Source organism: Dendrobium catenatum, unplaced genomic scaffold (genome assembly GCF_001605985.2).
Source record: "Dendrobium catenatum unplaced genomic scaffold, ASM160598v2 fragScaff_scaffold_810, whole genome shotgun sequence".
Lineage (NCBI taxonomy): Eukaryota > Viridiplantae > Streptophyta > Magnoliopsida > Asparagales > Orchidaceae > Dendrobium > Dendrobium catenatum.
In genome coordinates, this window is record NW_021319272.1 from 509,608 (window position 1) to 527,180 (window position 17,573).

Consider the following 17,573-nt stretch of genomic DNA (forward strand, 5'->3'; position numbering starts at 1 on the left):
ACACATAATGGGGATGTTGTGCATCAACAAAACCAGGAGGCTTCTTCATGTAAACTTCTTTATGAAGATCACCATGCATAAAAGCATTTGATATATCAAACTGAAGAGCTGGCCAATTACGATGAAGAGTAAGAAGAAGCAAATTTAAATAGTGGGTAACTTGGTGACCAGAGTAAAAGTCTAGGTGAAATTAATGCCATGCTATTAATTAAAACCTTGTGCAACTAGTCGTGCCTTATAATGTTCAATCTATCCAGATGGTATTGTTTTTAATTTGAAAATCCATTTACATCCAAGAACATGTTTGTCTTTAGAAGGAGATATAAGAGTCCAAGATTCTTGCTTTTGAAGAGCATGGAATTCCTTCGACATAGCATTTCTCAAAGATATTGTTTTGATCACTTATCCGTCTCTTTCTAGTAAGAATGTAGCATCGTCCCTCTAACAAGTGATTTGACCAGATGGCTCTGTAATGAACCTGTGGTTTGGCTAGATGGCTAGCTCGACATGGTTAAGGATTATGCCCTGACCCTCTGACCTAGTGGCTTACTCAAACAACTCCATTGTATTATAATTAAGATCTTAGCTTGTATGTTCCCCAATGGATTCAAATCCTTGAGATATGAATCAATATGATATAATCAATAGGGCACAAAGCCCTCTGTGAGCAAAGGTAAATTCAAATTTTTCCCTAGAAAGTGTTCACCCTAAGTCTATAAGGTACCCTTAGTTGAAACAACCCATGGTTGCTGATAAGGATCCTTCTATCAGGTTGGGTCGACTATCTTCTATGACTAAGTAGACCTGTGACCATGATGACTCGGGATAGCATATCCATGGGATCTCGATTGGGTCAATCATCAATCTTCATATATTTTGATTTAAGTGCAAGGTGGTGAAACCTTCAATTTTCAGTATTAAAGTCTCAAAAACTAAACTCATTCTACTACTATACACCATATACCATGTATATTTACATATCTATATTATGACTAGCCCTAATCAAAAGTTCTCTCCCATTATAAAGAGGGGTAATTAACTATAGGGGCTTTCATCTATAGAAAATAAGGACGTGGATCATAAAGTCCTCACAAAAGAGGGAAAAATCTCTAGGTACTGTCTTATTTAAAACCAAATTTATCTTCTAAAAATTTTCTTAGAAACTTAAGCATTAAGACTCTCCTTAACTACATAGAAAGAAAGGGTGCGTAAGGAGTCCGGGGCACAAATTTTGGATCCCATAAATTTCTAGTGACTCCATTGGGGAATAATTTCTCTTTCCTTCTTTGGCTAGTCATCTAAGCTCTATAGTAGCATATAATCAACATGGGATAAACTTCTATTTTTTATTAAATGATCATGAAATAAATCCATTAAAAATTTACTAAGCAAGGATTAAAAGTTATTTAAATTATTTTCTTTATTATTTTGTTCTGTGTAGTCTCTAAAGTTTGAATAGTGAGGAGATTATATTAACCCTTCCCATTCATTTATGTAGATGGATCTTAGAATGCTTCAATCAGCAAGCAACTTAGATGTGATGCTAGCATTCAGCTAGACAAAACTATTATCAACATTTGAAGCACTAGGGCCACAAACTGGTTTCGTGGACTTAAGTTCCCCGTAGTTATTGCAAGGGCAGTTATCATTCATGTGAATGGCATAAACTCTAACGACCTTGCCAAGAGGCCTTACACTATTGAAATTTTTGCATGTCACACATATCTATGAACATCGAGAGTTGCTACAGCAAATACTGCTAAAAATCCTCCTCTGAAATCCTTATAGGAGATTTTTTTTTTTTTCATTTTTGAAAGGCTATCATAGCTAGGTGCCTCTGTTGTAAAGAGTGTTGTAGCTAGTGGAAGGATCTTTGTGGTGCCTGCTATCTCCACAGCTTGATTAAATTGGTTACATGCACCTGCGAGATATGATGAGGAGAAAAAGAAGGAAGAAGAATGATAAACTTCAAGCTCTACGTACAACAACTGCCTTTTTACCCTTCAAACATGAAGGCCCAAGAGCTAGAGGGAAATATTCTTACCCATAATGGGTTTGATGGCCTAAGGAGATCTAGATTCCAAAACCTCATAGAGATATATGAATTTGAAATAAAAAATAAAATAGGTGTGACTGTGAGTTTAACTTCTCAAAGAGTTGCCCAATCAATAAGAAACATAAAAAATGGGTACCAAAGAAGGTCCATAATGGCACCCGACCTAATGATGAAAACACTAGAGAATCCTCTAAGGGATCCTCTTATCTCCAACCCCATCAAAGGAGGACCTCGACTTTGACCATAGCCAACAGGTCGAAGAGATATTTATGCCAAAAAATGAACTATAAATTCAGTGGCGGTTCTGCTTGGAGATCCAAATATGTGAAGAAGAGGAAGAAGATGAGGACAAATTCCATGGAGGTCAAAGTGATATACATGGTAAAGGATATCAAGGTTAAGTACAATGAAGGTGAAGATGATGGAGATTGGCAGCTGCTACCCAGAAAAACACACCATTGATACTATGAAGATGGATTCGTAGTCAGCAAAAGTGGCCACCTCTTAGATGAAGTAGAAGAAGCTGAGGATCCCCTCCATGATAAAAATATCATGTATGCAAATATGCGAAGACATATAAGATGTCAAATGATGGTTAAAAATAGAAAAATCTCTTAGTTAAAAAAAAAAAAAAGATTGAGTGATGGCTTAGATGGAGGTAATAATGTAGATAATTACTGCCATAGGTCCCAAGCCTAATCCTCCAATCGATCTTCCAAAACTTTATGAACCTCAAGTTTTAGTAGTGCTAGGCTCGCTTGAAGGTCGTAACAACTTTAACAATAATGTTTCCAAGCTTACTCCATAGAGTGTAGCATGCACCTTTGAGCCTATGGTAGCTGCTGTAAATTTGGACCCAAGTCTTAGAATTTTGATGATAATAAGTATTATTAGATTTCTCATTATGCTATCTCTTTATAATTGAATTCATTTCTTATCTATTTTTTCCTTGATCACTAATATTTCAGGTCAATGGTTCACTTGCAACCTCGATAAGCTCAAGATTGGGTGAATTAGGATTAAAGTCTATATTTTTAGTATTTTTGTAATTTTTACATTTTGAGTCAATCATGCATTATGGTGGATCCTAAAGCTAAGTAACCTTGCACATACACACTCAAGGAGGTGAGTTAGTGAGTTAGAAAGAAGTTGTGTTTTTTAATCAAATAATATAATGTAATATATGTCACACTAGATGATCAATTAACCAAAAAAACTGAATTAGGGCACCTATGATAAGTAAGATTGATTAAAATTATCGTATTGTATGATCCATATCGTATAGGATGATCAATTATAATTAGCAAAATAGCCACTAATCATAATTTAAGTAATATTTTAAATTTAAAAAATTGTCTCTAATCATACCATACAATATACATTGTATTATACGATATATGACAATCATGCCTAAATTGATCTTGTGATTAGGGGAGTAATTATGATTAATTTATTAAATTAATCATAGGATGACAATCATGCTCATATTGTATGACCTGAGTGATGCATAGGATGATAATTTATTGTCTCTTATTGTCCAACATGAAATGCCATACTTTTTCAACTATTTATACAGGATGACCCCGAATTTCGTACTATATAAACCAAGCTCTGCTATGGATGATAATTTTTCATCACCTATCGTACTAGATGATTAGTAAAAAATCTTAAACTGATTGTATAGGTTTTGTCTCTTTATAAAATATAAATATATTTTACTTTAAACTAATTATATAGGATGATCTTAGATCATACTGAATGATCAGAGTCATTAGATTTAAATTTAGAGCTTTTATTGAATCTCTTTATTTAAACTCTCACTTGGCCTAATTTTGTGAGAATCTTTTGCTAATGGTCTTAAGAAGGAGAATACAAAGGGTATTAAGGAGTGCATTGGGATAGAAGAGAGGGAGAGTATTTTATAAGAGAGAGTTGTTAGAGATTTACAAGGTTGGTTTAAGAACGGTTCTTCTCTATTTTCTTTATGCATCTGATTGATGCTTATATGGCTCTAAGGAGATATTTTACCACACTAGGTATTGGTTCTCTGCCATCTCTAGGAGGGAGAAAAAGGAATCTTGGTTCTCTACACTCACCATAAGGGAGAAAAGGATTCTAGGTTCTCTACTTTCACCAGAAGGGTGAAAAATGATTTAAGATTCTCTGCCAACATTAGGAGGGTGAAAAAGAGTAAGATCATCTGCCACATTGGGTTGGTGGATGATATTTTGTTAGGGATTCTCCGCCTTGCTATGGGGCCAAAAGGAGAAACATTAGTTTTAGTACAATACCTGTAAAGGAGGTTTTCGATGAGTGGATATAGGTCAATTTGAACGAAACCACTATAAATTATGATGTGTTTATTCTTATTATTTTTTGCACTTTATTTTTTAATGATTAATTATGTGATTCAAAACTCTGATCTTATTATATTTGTGAAATTAATTTGCATCTACATGAAGAGATAAAATTTTATAATTATTAGATATTGAAAAAGATAAAAAAAAAAGATTTTCTTCTTGTTAAAGAAATTTTTAAATAAAAAATTCACCCCTTCCCCCCCCCCCCCCCCCCCTCCTGCCTAGCCGTTGGGACATAAGCTTAGGTCTAACAACCTAACTCATATTCAACAAGTTTTCAAACTTATAAGTGATATCATAGAGGAATTCAAAAACTAAGTTTTTGAAAACTTTTAAAAATGATCAATGGATAACTTTGGAAATCATAATACTACAGAAGGGAATTCAATATCATGACCACCTTTATTTGATAACATTCTTTTTTAATTTTGGAAAATTTGCATGTCTACTTTCTTGAAATCTATAGGCTATCACATATGGATGTTAGTTCTAGAAAGATATTCAACGCCTTCTTTCTTTATAAATTGAATTAAAACTCAACTTCCTTTTTTTAATGGAGATTTCAGGATAAAGATTTAGCCCAATTAAATGTAAAATATTTAAACTTCTTTTCTATGCATTAAAATGTGTAGATTACATGCGTGTATCTACCTTTACAACCAATAAAGAAATTTGGGATAAACTCCACATAACATATGAAGGAACTAATGAAGTGAAACAATTTAGGTTAAACATTTTGATCCATGATTATAAACTATTTTGCATGAAGCCTGGTGAGTAAATTTCTGGAATGAGTACTAGGTTGAAACAATTTGTGATATCCCTATAAGCTTTAGGTAGAGAATTTATAAATTCTAAAAAAGTTAATAAGATTCTTCATTGTCTACCTAGTTCTTATGACGTCAAAATAACTTCTATTACTTTATCTAAGGATCTAAGTGTTTATTCAATTAATAACCAACTTGGATCACTCATTGCTTACGAGCAAAGAGTGAGTCAAAGATAAATTGATGAAAGTGATAAAAGAAATGAGAAAACTATAGCCTTAAAGGCTGATGATACTGATAGTGATAATTTTTTTCTTAAAGATTTTGATGACATAACATTAATGATAAGATAATTTAAACTCTTTCTAAAGAAAAAGTAAAAGCATCGTCAGCAATGGAATAAAGGTAAACCTAGTAAAAATTTCAAGATTTCTTTTGATGTCGTCTATTTTGAATGCAGGAAGCTAGGGCCCCTAAGGACTGATTTCCCACCTCTTAAAGTTCATCCAATCAAGGAGAAGGTTGAAGAAAAAGAAAAATTTAAGAAGATCAAGCAACAGACACAGAAGGCTTTTTGGGAAGACTCACTTTTAGACACATCTAATCCAGAGGCTGAAGAGGAGGCAACCAACCTGTGTTTAATGGAAGATAACTATCTTGAAAATTCTAACTAAGAGGAGATAAGTGAGTTTTCTTATGATGAATTATTTAAAATTTTGAAAAAAAAAATCATAATGCATATAGAGCTCAAGAAAATGTATGCAAGCCTTAATTCTGATTTTTCGAACTTACAAAAAGAGAATGAATGTCTTAAGAAAGGTCACTCTACTTTGGATAACAATCATATGATCTTACTTGTTGAATTTGATGCATTAAACAAGAAGCATCTTGCTTTAACTACTTAGCATGATTCCTTGGAAGTATTTCATGTTAATTTAGAGAATTCATTTAAAGAACTAAAGACATGTTTAGATGAAGCTAATGATAGGGAGCATGTATTAAACATTGACAATTCAATATTTGAAAGTGTAAATTTTTATAAGTAGAATTAACTGCTTTAAAAGAAAATAAAACATCACCTATACTTGCAGAATTTCACGAACCATCACCATAACATGTATCAGTTAAACTGAGGAAGAGGTACCATAACACATATAGACTAGTGAATCCATTCTTAAGAGTTTGGTATTTTTCTTGTGGCATACTAGGACATATATCCCACACTTGCACTATCCACCATAGAACACATTTAATGTGGAGGACAAAACTGTATAAATTATAACATAACATGTAAGCATTTCATCCATCAATCCAAAAGGTGGAACCAAAACTTATTTAGGTTCCTAAATCTAATCCATGATGACTTTTTAGGGATGCTATCACAAAAGTCCCTATGAGAGCATATAGTGCATGGACAACAGATGTTTAAGGCACATGACTGGAGATCTAAAGCAATTCAGCATGCTGTAGGCCAAGGCATCAGGTAAGATAACACTTGAAGATAACTATACTATGAAGGTGGTTAGATGAGGTATAATTGGAAACTAAAAAATTTCATAATTGAAAATTTTTTCTTGATAAATGGCATAAAACATAATTTGCTTAGCATTAGCCAACTATATGATGAAGGCTTCAGAATAAAAAATTTATCTACCATCCACATAATTAGCTTAACTGGAAATATTATTTTACATGAAAAAAGAATTAATAATGTTTACATGCTTAATCTGAATTGCAATAAATCTGTTACTTCTGTTTGCCTAAAAATAATTGCTAATGAATCCTAGTTATGACATAGGAGACTATATCCAATCTTAAAAATTCTTAGAAAAATCTACCAAAATGACTAAGTAAGTGGCATACCCACTAGATTTCACTAAGGATCACCTGTGTGATGCTTGTCAATTAGAAAAATAAGTCAAATTCTCCTTCCTCTTAATCAAGGATATTTACACTAGCAAACTATTACAATTCCTTCACATGGATGTCTTTTGACCCGTTGGCATTGTAAGCCTAAGTTGGAAAGTCTTTAGGTATGTGAATGTTAATGATTACTTGAGATTTACTTGGATTAGATTCTTATCTCAAAAACATGAATCATTCGAGGAGTTTAGGACATTCTCCACATGGATTCAAAGAAACCTATGCTATGAAATTCTGACTTTTCATAGTGATCATGTTGGAAAATTTTAGAATAAAAAATTTGAAACTTACTGTATGGAGCAAGTGATAGATCACAATTTTTTAGCTCCTAAAACCCCTTTACAGAATAAGGTTGCTGAAAGAAATATCAGGACCTGGTAGAAGCTGCTAGAGTCGTGTTAGCATGATACTCGCTTCTTAAATATTTTTAGGTAGAAGAGGTAAATATGGCATGTTATGTTTTGTATAGAGTTAATGTAAGATCCAAGTTAAATAAGATATCCTATGGAATCATTAAGTGTAGGACACCCAACCTCTTTACCTTTATGTCTTTGGATGTAAAGTGTTTATTCTAAATAATAGGAAATCTTTATTAGAAAAGTTGACCACAAATTTGATGAAAGAGTTATCTTAGGATACTCGAATGTTGGAAAATCTTATAGAATTTTTAATAAAAGGACACTGGTGGTAGAGGAGACCACTCATGTGGTATTTAATGAATTTGATAATTCTAGATGGTCTAGGGTAGAAGAAGAAGAAGAAGTGGTTGACATCAAAGAGTAGAAACTACAAATATGGAAGAAAGGGTGGAAGTTGTAAATTCACTACATAGCGAATAAAGATATTCTTCGAGTCATCCTAAGGAACTAATCTTAGGAGATCAATCTGAAGGTGTTAGAACTAGGCATGGACTTAGAAAAGAAATTAATCCACTATCTTTATCTCAATGATTGAAACCACAAAAATAAATCAAGCACTATATGATAAATTCTAGATCATATCCACGCAAAAAAGAATTAAATTAGTTTAATAAACATAATGTTAAGGAGCTAGTTGAAAGACCTAAGGACCAGAGTATTTTTTGGAAAAATGGGTTTTTAAAAATAAAATTAACAAATCAGGTATAATGGTAAGGAATAACGCAAGACTAGTGGCTAAGGGTTACAACCAGATAGAAGGGATTAATTTTAAAGAGAACTTTAACCCTATAACTAGACTAGAAGTCATAAGGGTGCTACTAGCTTTTCCTACTTTAAGAGATTCAATTGCACCAAAATGGATATTAAAAGTACATTTTTAAATGGGTTAATAAAAGAAGATGTGTATGTTAAACAACCCTAGGCTTTAAAAATTCATAATTTCCCAATTATATGTTCAAATTAAAAAAATGCATTATATGGATTGAAACATGCACCTAGAGCATGGTATGAAAGGAAATGCACATTCCTATTGGATAGAACCTTCATTAAGGGGAGCGTAGAAATCATCTTATTTATCTAAAAGGTAGGAAAAGAATAACTAATTGTCTAAATCTATATTCATGATATTTTGTTAAGATCCTTTGATTAAAACCAATGTGATAATTTGTTAAAATAATGAGTAAAGGGTTTGAGATGATAATGATGGGAGAATTGAGCTATTTTCTTAAATTTAGTATAAGGTAGAAGGATGATGGAATTTTACTTTGCCAATCAAAATACATTAATGACATCCTTAAGAAATAGAAATGGATAAAGTCAAGGCAATAAACAATCCCATGAGCTCTATAGTTCAGTTAGATAATGACTCATGAAAAATCATTTTATCAGAAGAAACAAAGAGGAATGATTGGTTCACTTCTTTACCTGACTGATTGAAGACTTTATATTATGTTTAGTGTTTATCTTTGTACTAGATTTCAAGCTAATCCAAAAGAAGCCCACTTGACTGCTCTTATAGGAACCTAAAAAATGAGAATTTGGTACCCTAGGCATAACACTTCCTTTAAAATCATAAGATATTCTGATTTAAAATTTACAGGGTGTAGGGTTAATATGAAAAGCATGAACTTCAGGAACTTGCCAATTTATAAGACAATCTTTAGTCTCCTAGTTTAGTAGAAAATAAAACTTAGTAGCTCTGCCCACTACTGAAGTAGAATAAATAGCCTTAAGAATTTTTGTGGCACAGGTTCTTTGGTTAAAATAACAAATTCTTTATTTAGAACTACTAGTAGGCACCATTCCAATCTTATGTGATAACACTAGTACTAATTGTATTTAAAAGAATCTAATCCACCGCTCAAGGATCAAACATATAGATATAAGTCATCATTTCATTAGGGACCATATCACCAAAGGAGAAATAGAGCTACATCATGTAACCATTAAAAATTAACTTGCAGATATCTTTAAGAAACCATTATCCTTTGAGACCTTCAGCGCCTTAAGAATTGGATTAGGTGTCATAGATATTCATGCTAGAAAGTGGATGCTTTGAAAATCTAAAATATGATAGTTGAGTTTTTGGTTTATGTTTTGACTTTTAGTATTTCATGATTTTCTATGCATGTGTTTGTTTATTTACTTTAAAATTTAAGAATCTGATCACTACTCACTTTAGTAGTTAAATCTATTTTTAAATGAAATAATATCTTTTTTTAAGCAATGATTAACTCCTATAAAATAGTTAAAGACATAAAAATTGATGATTATCCCTCTTCCTCTAACTCCATTAGTGTTGGGATTTTTTTTGAATAAAAATCTATTTCAAATTAAAAATTGGACCTATAATAGAGATTAGTTACATCTTCCAGCAGTCTTCTATCTCATATGAATGTTTTGTAAGTCAATGAATCTATTTCAAATTTTCTTAATCAAGGTCTTTGTCTATATCATATGGATCAGATTTTGCTTTGCGGTTTACTCTTCCTTATATAAGAGAGTGAGTTTTTCTTCTCTCATATTTGGAAGATAATCTCATAATTCAGAGTCTTTAAAGATGTAGAAAGAAAGCAAGTTTACAAAAAGAAAAGAGATAGAAAAAGATCCCAAACCTTAAAATATGTGTAATTTACAAATTAAAAGATTCACAAAGTGTATCAATAATTAAAAGATGCGCAAAGTGCATCAAAAATTGGCATGGTGGCACAAAATGAGCCCACAATAAGTTAACTTTCCTTTCTTTCAAATCTTTAAATCTTAGAATAATCCATCTTGCAATTGTTGTCGTCTTCACTTGAATTTTAAAATCATAATCCCTGATTCATCACTGTGCAATTCTATTCTCTTAGATATATTTCTGAAAAGAAGTTTGAAAAGATCATATCTTCTTTCTAATTTATTTTCTGAATGAAATTTTTGTTTAAAAAGATTTTAATCTATAAGGAACTTGAGCTAGGGCTGATAACCTAAAATTTTTAAACCATGTCAATGTATTTCTTACTGAGCTTTTGATCTAATCATAAGGTAAAATTTTCATTTGCTGCAATTGAACTATTCAAAAAAAAATATTTATGTGCATTTTTGCTTATTTTCTTGATTTTTGTTGTGTTGTGTTTATCTTTTTATTATAATTTTGATTTGTTTTATATGCTGGAGTTTTCCTAGTCATCCATTCCCATCTCAAACTTTTGCTCAAATTATATTATATGATACACATCATATTGTATAATCTTTACAAATATCATCATAGATCTTATCATAATGTGTCTAACATCTCATATTCATCAATCATTTGTGATAATACTGTATGAACACCTACTTCGTATAGTATGATCCACGTGGTAGTAGATATTTAATGAATTAGTTTTGGCTAGAATGATATTAAATATCATATCATACTATTTGAGCACCTGTTCATACTATACAATCCATTTAGTCAACAATAATCTAGACTCACACCTCATGATGAATGCCTTGTCTCTAATTATTCAGTACAACTTTGATCGTATTGTATGATAAGATAAACTTTTTGATTGGATCGGATTGGATGAATTGATTACTTTAGATTTTTCCAGTATGATCCATCTATCATATTGCATGATTAGGCCAACTACTATTTAAATAGTAGGATTTCAATGGTTTTACTCACTCAATCCCCTTTAATCCTTTTCCCTTCTCTCTTGAGCTCTCCATCTTTTAAATGGTAGGAGGAAAGTGTACTCATGCTCTCGTTGGGAGTTCATTCTGATGCTCAATAGATCCTAAATTATCTGAGGCCTCAAATGAAGAGACCTATCACATATATATTATTGCTGGCATTACTCCCTCAAAAATCATCAAATAGGAGGATCTGAACTTCCAAGTACTACCACTTTTTGCCCATACCACTCCCACTTTTATTTTAACTCTTGCTTATCTTTTTAATTATGAATTGCTTTTTGAGTTTTTTTGCAAGCCATAGAATTAATAGTGAAGGTACTGCCCTCCAACCCTATGTTAATAGGTGACCAGTAGAAATAACATACTAGGACCTCCATGACTTCCTACACCTTTCTACGACTAGTGAGAAAATTCATGTTGTGGCTATAAATCTTGATTATAATTGGAGTCATACCAACACCACCCTTAGGGAAGCCAATATTAGATACCACATAGCTGATGACAACACTTTAGTTTAGTATTCTTGAATCATCCAACACACACTTAAAAACTTTATCATTCTTAAAGCTGGTGATAGAATCAACATTATTTTTGTTCTTTATCTTACGACCTATTTCATTATGGCTCAAATTTATTTTAGTAAAGTTAATTTAATTATTTTTATCTTGAAAATTTGACCATCAATAGAGATTCCTGCCACAAGAGAATTCCTAATCTAACCTTAGGACAACTCATTGCATTTGTCCTAGAGACTTAGAATAACATCCAATTTCCTGTACCTCCTAATCACCTTTCAGTCTACTATATCAATAGCTCCTTCCACCTCCATCATAATGCTTATTGTTGCAATGTTCACTATGTGGATAAATATCCTATAACATAAGAGGGAGGACCTATTCTAGTACCTACTCCAATATACCAGCAATCTTGTTATGATCTGTTAGTCTATAGGTTTGATAAAAAAGAGCTTTATGTTGACTCCTTTATAGCTGAGCAGCAGCAATAACACGAGAATGACTTAGCTCACTTTGATAAGTACTAAGCCCAGTAGTAGCCACATGATCAAGAGATGGCTTTGCTTGGAAACCAGTTTGCCTCATTATACTAGTACTTCCAGCTACCACCACCCCACCTCTACCAGATCAGAACACCTCCTTATTCTAGTTTTTTCTATTTTTGTGATCATTATAATTTTTCTTTTTTTTTCCTCTTTATTTGTTATTGTTTCCTCCTTTTTTTTGTGTCAAAAGGGGGAGTAGAATGTGTTGGTAGCTTGTATTTTTCTTTGAAATATTTAATTCCATATTTATTTGTTAATATTTGGTGACGTGTCATTGTACGTATTTTTTTAAAAATTTTAGCACCTCCCCTATATTTGAATAAAATTACTTAGTGAGTGCGAGCTTAGGGAATAGCAAAACACTCTTGAATAATAAACTAACAATATTTACCATCATAAAAAAGAGAGAGATTATTGCAAATCTAGATCCAAGTCTAGTGATTTTGATGCTAATAAATATTATTGGATTTCTCACCATGCTATCTCTTGATAATTAAATTTATTGCATATATATTTTTCCCTACTCACTAACATTTTAAGTCCTAGGTTCACTTAAAAGTTCAATCAGCTCAAGATTGAGTAGACTATGATTAAAATCTGTATTGTCAATCTTTTTGTACTTTTTATCTTTCTTGAGTCAATCATGTATTTTTGGTGGATGCTAAAGCTAAGTAACATTCCACACACTCAAGGAGGTGCGTGAGTTAGATAAAAGTTGTGTCTTTTTTGAACTAATACTATAGTATGATTTATATCATATTGGACAATTAGTTAACAAAAAATCCTAATTAGGGACATGTGATAAGTAAGATTGATTAAACTCAACGTATACAAGATGATAAGTTATTATCAACAAAATAACCGTGAATCATAATTTTTGTAATATTTTAAAATTAAAAATTTGTGTCAAATCATATCGTACGATATGCATTATATTATATGATATATGATAATCATGTGTAAATTGATCCTATGATTAGGAGAGTAATTATGGTTAATTTATTCAATGAAATCATATATGATGATTTGTGACAATTGTTATATATGAGCCGAGCAATGCGTTGAATGAGAATTTACATTGCCGATCATATAAAATGAAATGCTATAGTTTTTCAACTAATTGCCCCCAAATTTAGTACTGAACAAACCAAGCTCTACATTGGGAGATAATTTATCATCACTTATCATACTAGACAATCAATACAAACTCTTAAAGTGATTGTATAGGGTCTGTCTCTTTGGATAGAACTATCGTACTTTGAATTAATTATACATGACGATCATGGATCAAACCGGATGATTATGGTCTGTAGATTAAAATTTAGGGCTTTTTGAGAGGCTCTTCTATTTAAACTCTCACTTGGTCTAATTTTGAGAGAATTTTTTGCTGCTAACTATCTTAAGAGAAAGCATAGAGAGGGAGTTAAGGAGTGATTTGGGAGAGAAGAGAGAGAGACTGCTTGTAAAGGAAAGTTATGAGGGAATTATAAGGTTACACAAAGAAAGGTTCTTCTTTATCTTCTTCAAGCTTCTTCCTTGATACTTTTGTGTCTCCAGTGAGACATTCTACAACCCTAGTTCTTGGTTCTCTATAATCTCCATGAGGGAGAAAAAGTATTCTTGGTTCGTTTCCATCTCCAAGAGGAATAAAAAGGATTCCAAGTTCTCTTCCTTCACCAGGAGGGTGACAAATGATTTTAGGTTATTTTCCTTCACTAGGAGGGTGAAAAAGCATAAGTTCCTCTACTGCACCATGTTGGTGGATGAGATTTTATAAGAGCTTCTCCGTCTTGCTGTGGGGGCATAAGGAGAGATACTAGTTTTAGTGCAATACCTAGAAAGTAGGTTTCTGGGGAGTGGCCATGTGTCAGGTTGGACCATACCACTATAAATTTTAGTGTTTTCTGTACTTTATTTTTTTGTGATTAGTTATGTGGTTGAAAACTCTTATCTTTTTATATTTAAGAAATTAATTTACTTTTGCATCAGGAGATAAATTTTTTTATTTTTTAGATATTAAAAAAGTTATAAAAATATTTTCTTTTTATTAAACAAATTTTTAAATAACTAATTCACTCCCCCCTCTTGATTAGCCTCAACCTTATTCTTTGAGGTATCATAACCTCCCCAAACTTTCAGTTGCTACACAGTTAGAGAGAATGATTAGTGAAATCAAGGATATTATAATCATTCATCAAGAGGAGAAGCAAGTACGCAAGATTCACCTGTATCTAGTGGAAGATATCCAAGTGTTATATCTGAAGGAGTATTTTGTAACGAAATTTAATTCATTCAATGTTAACAGTAACCTTGGGCAACACTTGGAACATTTCAAATCCATTTGTGGGAATATGGGAGGAATTGATGCCCTACTCTTCAGACAATTCATCAACAATTTAACAGTGGCTACTTTCAAATGGTATACTAAATTGCAATATGACTCCATGAAGACATTTGTATAGTTTAAAACTATGTTTATGAAGAGGTTCGCCACCATGACCAAAAAGATAACCATTGTTGGCCTCATCGTGGATAAGCGAAAAAGGGGTGAGTCAATAACCAAATGCATAACCAAATGCTATTAAATTGTTAATAAGAAACATTGATGACAAGAAACAACAATTCCTTTGCATGGCCTCTATCACCATATTTAAGGACTTGCTTGGTAGAGTGGAAAATTTTGAAAAAGTGAACTTATCGAGATTAGGAAGCCTCTCTGACTATCCTAAGAAGGGAAAGGCATGAGATAATAGGAGAGGTGAAGACAACTCTATGTTTAATTTTAGTGTTAGTAGGGAAAATAGGTTGTGTACAACATTGATAAGCGAAAACACCTATATATAAATAAGATAAAGTAAAATATCTAGCAAATCCCAACCCTCAACCAATGTTGGTACTCAGGGGTAATGATAAGCCACAAAATTTCTAAGGTGGAGGAGAATGACTGAGGAAAATAATGGGAACTGGTGATTGAACGTTCCCATCCCTCAACAAGAAGATGAATACAGAGTATTTATTTAAGAGAGAGTGTGCGTGAGTGTCACCAAGTTATTTCGACAAGTGCTCAAAGTGGGCCTAGTACTGCTTGAGTGTAAGAGGCTCAAAGAGTCAAAATATGTTGGCAACCCGAATTACTTCCCGTATCATTCGATAATAAACCATCTTATTGAAGACCTTGATATCTTCAAGGATTTCCTAGAAAGAAAGTACCATAAAAAAGAATTCATATTATCAGATATTGTGCTTGTTCACCCTAGAAGGGAATAAACTTGGGTTATTACATCCTCTTTCGTACTCCCTCCTGAAGTGAGAAAAGAGAAAGAACTGGCTCAGGATGAGAAATGGAATATTGAGGTCTCCAAGAAAATTGTAAAGATGCTGAAGTAGCTCAAAGGAGTTCTCAATATTAAATGGAAATATCTTTCTAAGTTGGTGCTAGATTTGAAGGTGTTGCTTTTTACAGCGACGTCAAATTCCATGCAGTACCATGTCCAAGCTAGATCATCAAGATCTGGTAAAGAAAAAACCTCCAAGAGAAAGACTACATTGAAGAATCTCAAGGAGAAAAAGATAGTAACTCAAAAGGCTATCAACAATTTTGATGATTACTACCAAACTGTGAAGTAACTCATTAAACTAACTAACTTCATGGAAAAGCTTAAAATTGATAAAGCGATAGAAATCGATGAAGATCCTCTTCTCTTGGAAATAGTATAGTCATTTCAGTGACATCAAATACATCGAAAAAAGGAGCATAAGCTAAGGAAGTAACTTCTAAAATATTTTTGGAGCTGTCATTAATAGACTAAAGCTAAGAAGAAGATTTGTACTTCCCAAGTGAAGAAGAATCAGAGTATGAAATAGCATCACAAATGGAGCATGTGAGACTCGGGTGTGATTCTAAACTTAAGAATGTGTCTCTGGACCCCATGATGCTTTGTTAAATGATTTTGAGCCAGATGAGGTAGCCCACTAACAACAAAAAAGTGGCAAGATACTGCCATCTCTACTAAAGAAGCGGTCCCCAATAAAGACCTTAAGAAATAGGACAGTTTAGCTAATGGAATATATTAGAACATCTTATTCCATATGAGAATAATAATAACATAACTCAACATATATGATGCTCTTATAATGTCTAAAAACCTTTATGAAACTTTGATTTTGATGCTCAGTGATCTCAGAAGATACGAAGCATACTTTATTCATTACCTTCGCTGAAGATGAAATGATGCTGGAAATCATAGGTCATAATCACCCTCTATACGTCACTTCTGAGAGAGATGAAATTATAATAAATTAGATCTTGGTTGATCCTAAATTTTCTATAAACCTTATAAGCTTGAATGCATTTAGATCATCATGCTTTATTGAGCAACACCTCAAGCTTGACAAGCTAATGGTGCATGGTTTCAATGTGAAAGGATAAAAGACTTCAGGGTTAATCATACTTCCTCTCATATTTAGAGAACTATACACTGAAGAAAAATTTCATGTGATTAATTTGGACACCCGTTCAAGGTGCTTCTAGGTCACCCCTGGTTACATGAATATGGAATTATTCCATTAATCTTACACTAATGCATGAAGTACATTAGAGAAGGGGAGGAGTTCAAGTTCTCTGGTGACATCTATTACAAATATGGACCCAAGTCCTATGACTTTGATGATAACAAATATTATTGGATTCCTTACTATGTTATCTCTTGTTAATTACTATTAGTGCATATCTATTTTTTCCTACACTCTAAAAATTTAGGTCCACCATAAACTTGCAAGTTTAATTAGGTCAAGATTAAAAAATTATTAAAATGGCTAATTGAGCAATTAAAGTTGTTTGAACTCACTGTATTATATGATGTCGATAATATAGGATGATCGGTTGCTATAAGGATCCCAACCACCAATCATAATTTAGGCAATATTTTGAAATTCCAATTTTGTATTAATTATACTATATGATAGGTATTTTATGGTATGATGTAATCAAGTCATCCCTAAATTAATCATATGATTAAGGGACTATTTTGGATTAATTTATCCAGGTATATCATATAGTTCGATTGAAACCAATCATATTGTATGACCTGATTCCTGTTGGATAATTATGGCACCCCAAGTGGGGGGTGAATTGGGTTTTTAAAAATTTTTATTAAAAGAAGGAAATTAAAATGATTTAAAAGCTATTTTAAAAAGAATCAGAAATCACACAATTTTTATGAAAAAGATAAAGAAAAATAGATGCAATAAATAAAAATAAGATGCACAGTATTTTAATGTGGTTCATCCTAGATTCCAATCCGACCTACGTCCATGCTAGCTAAC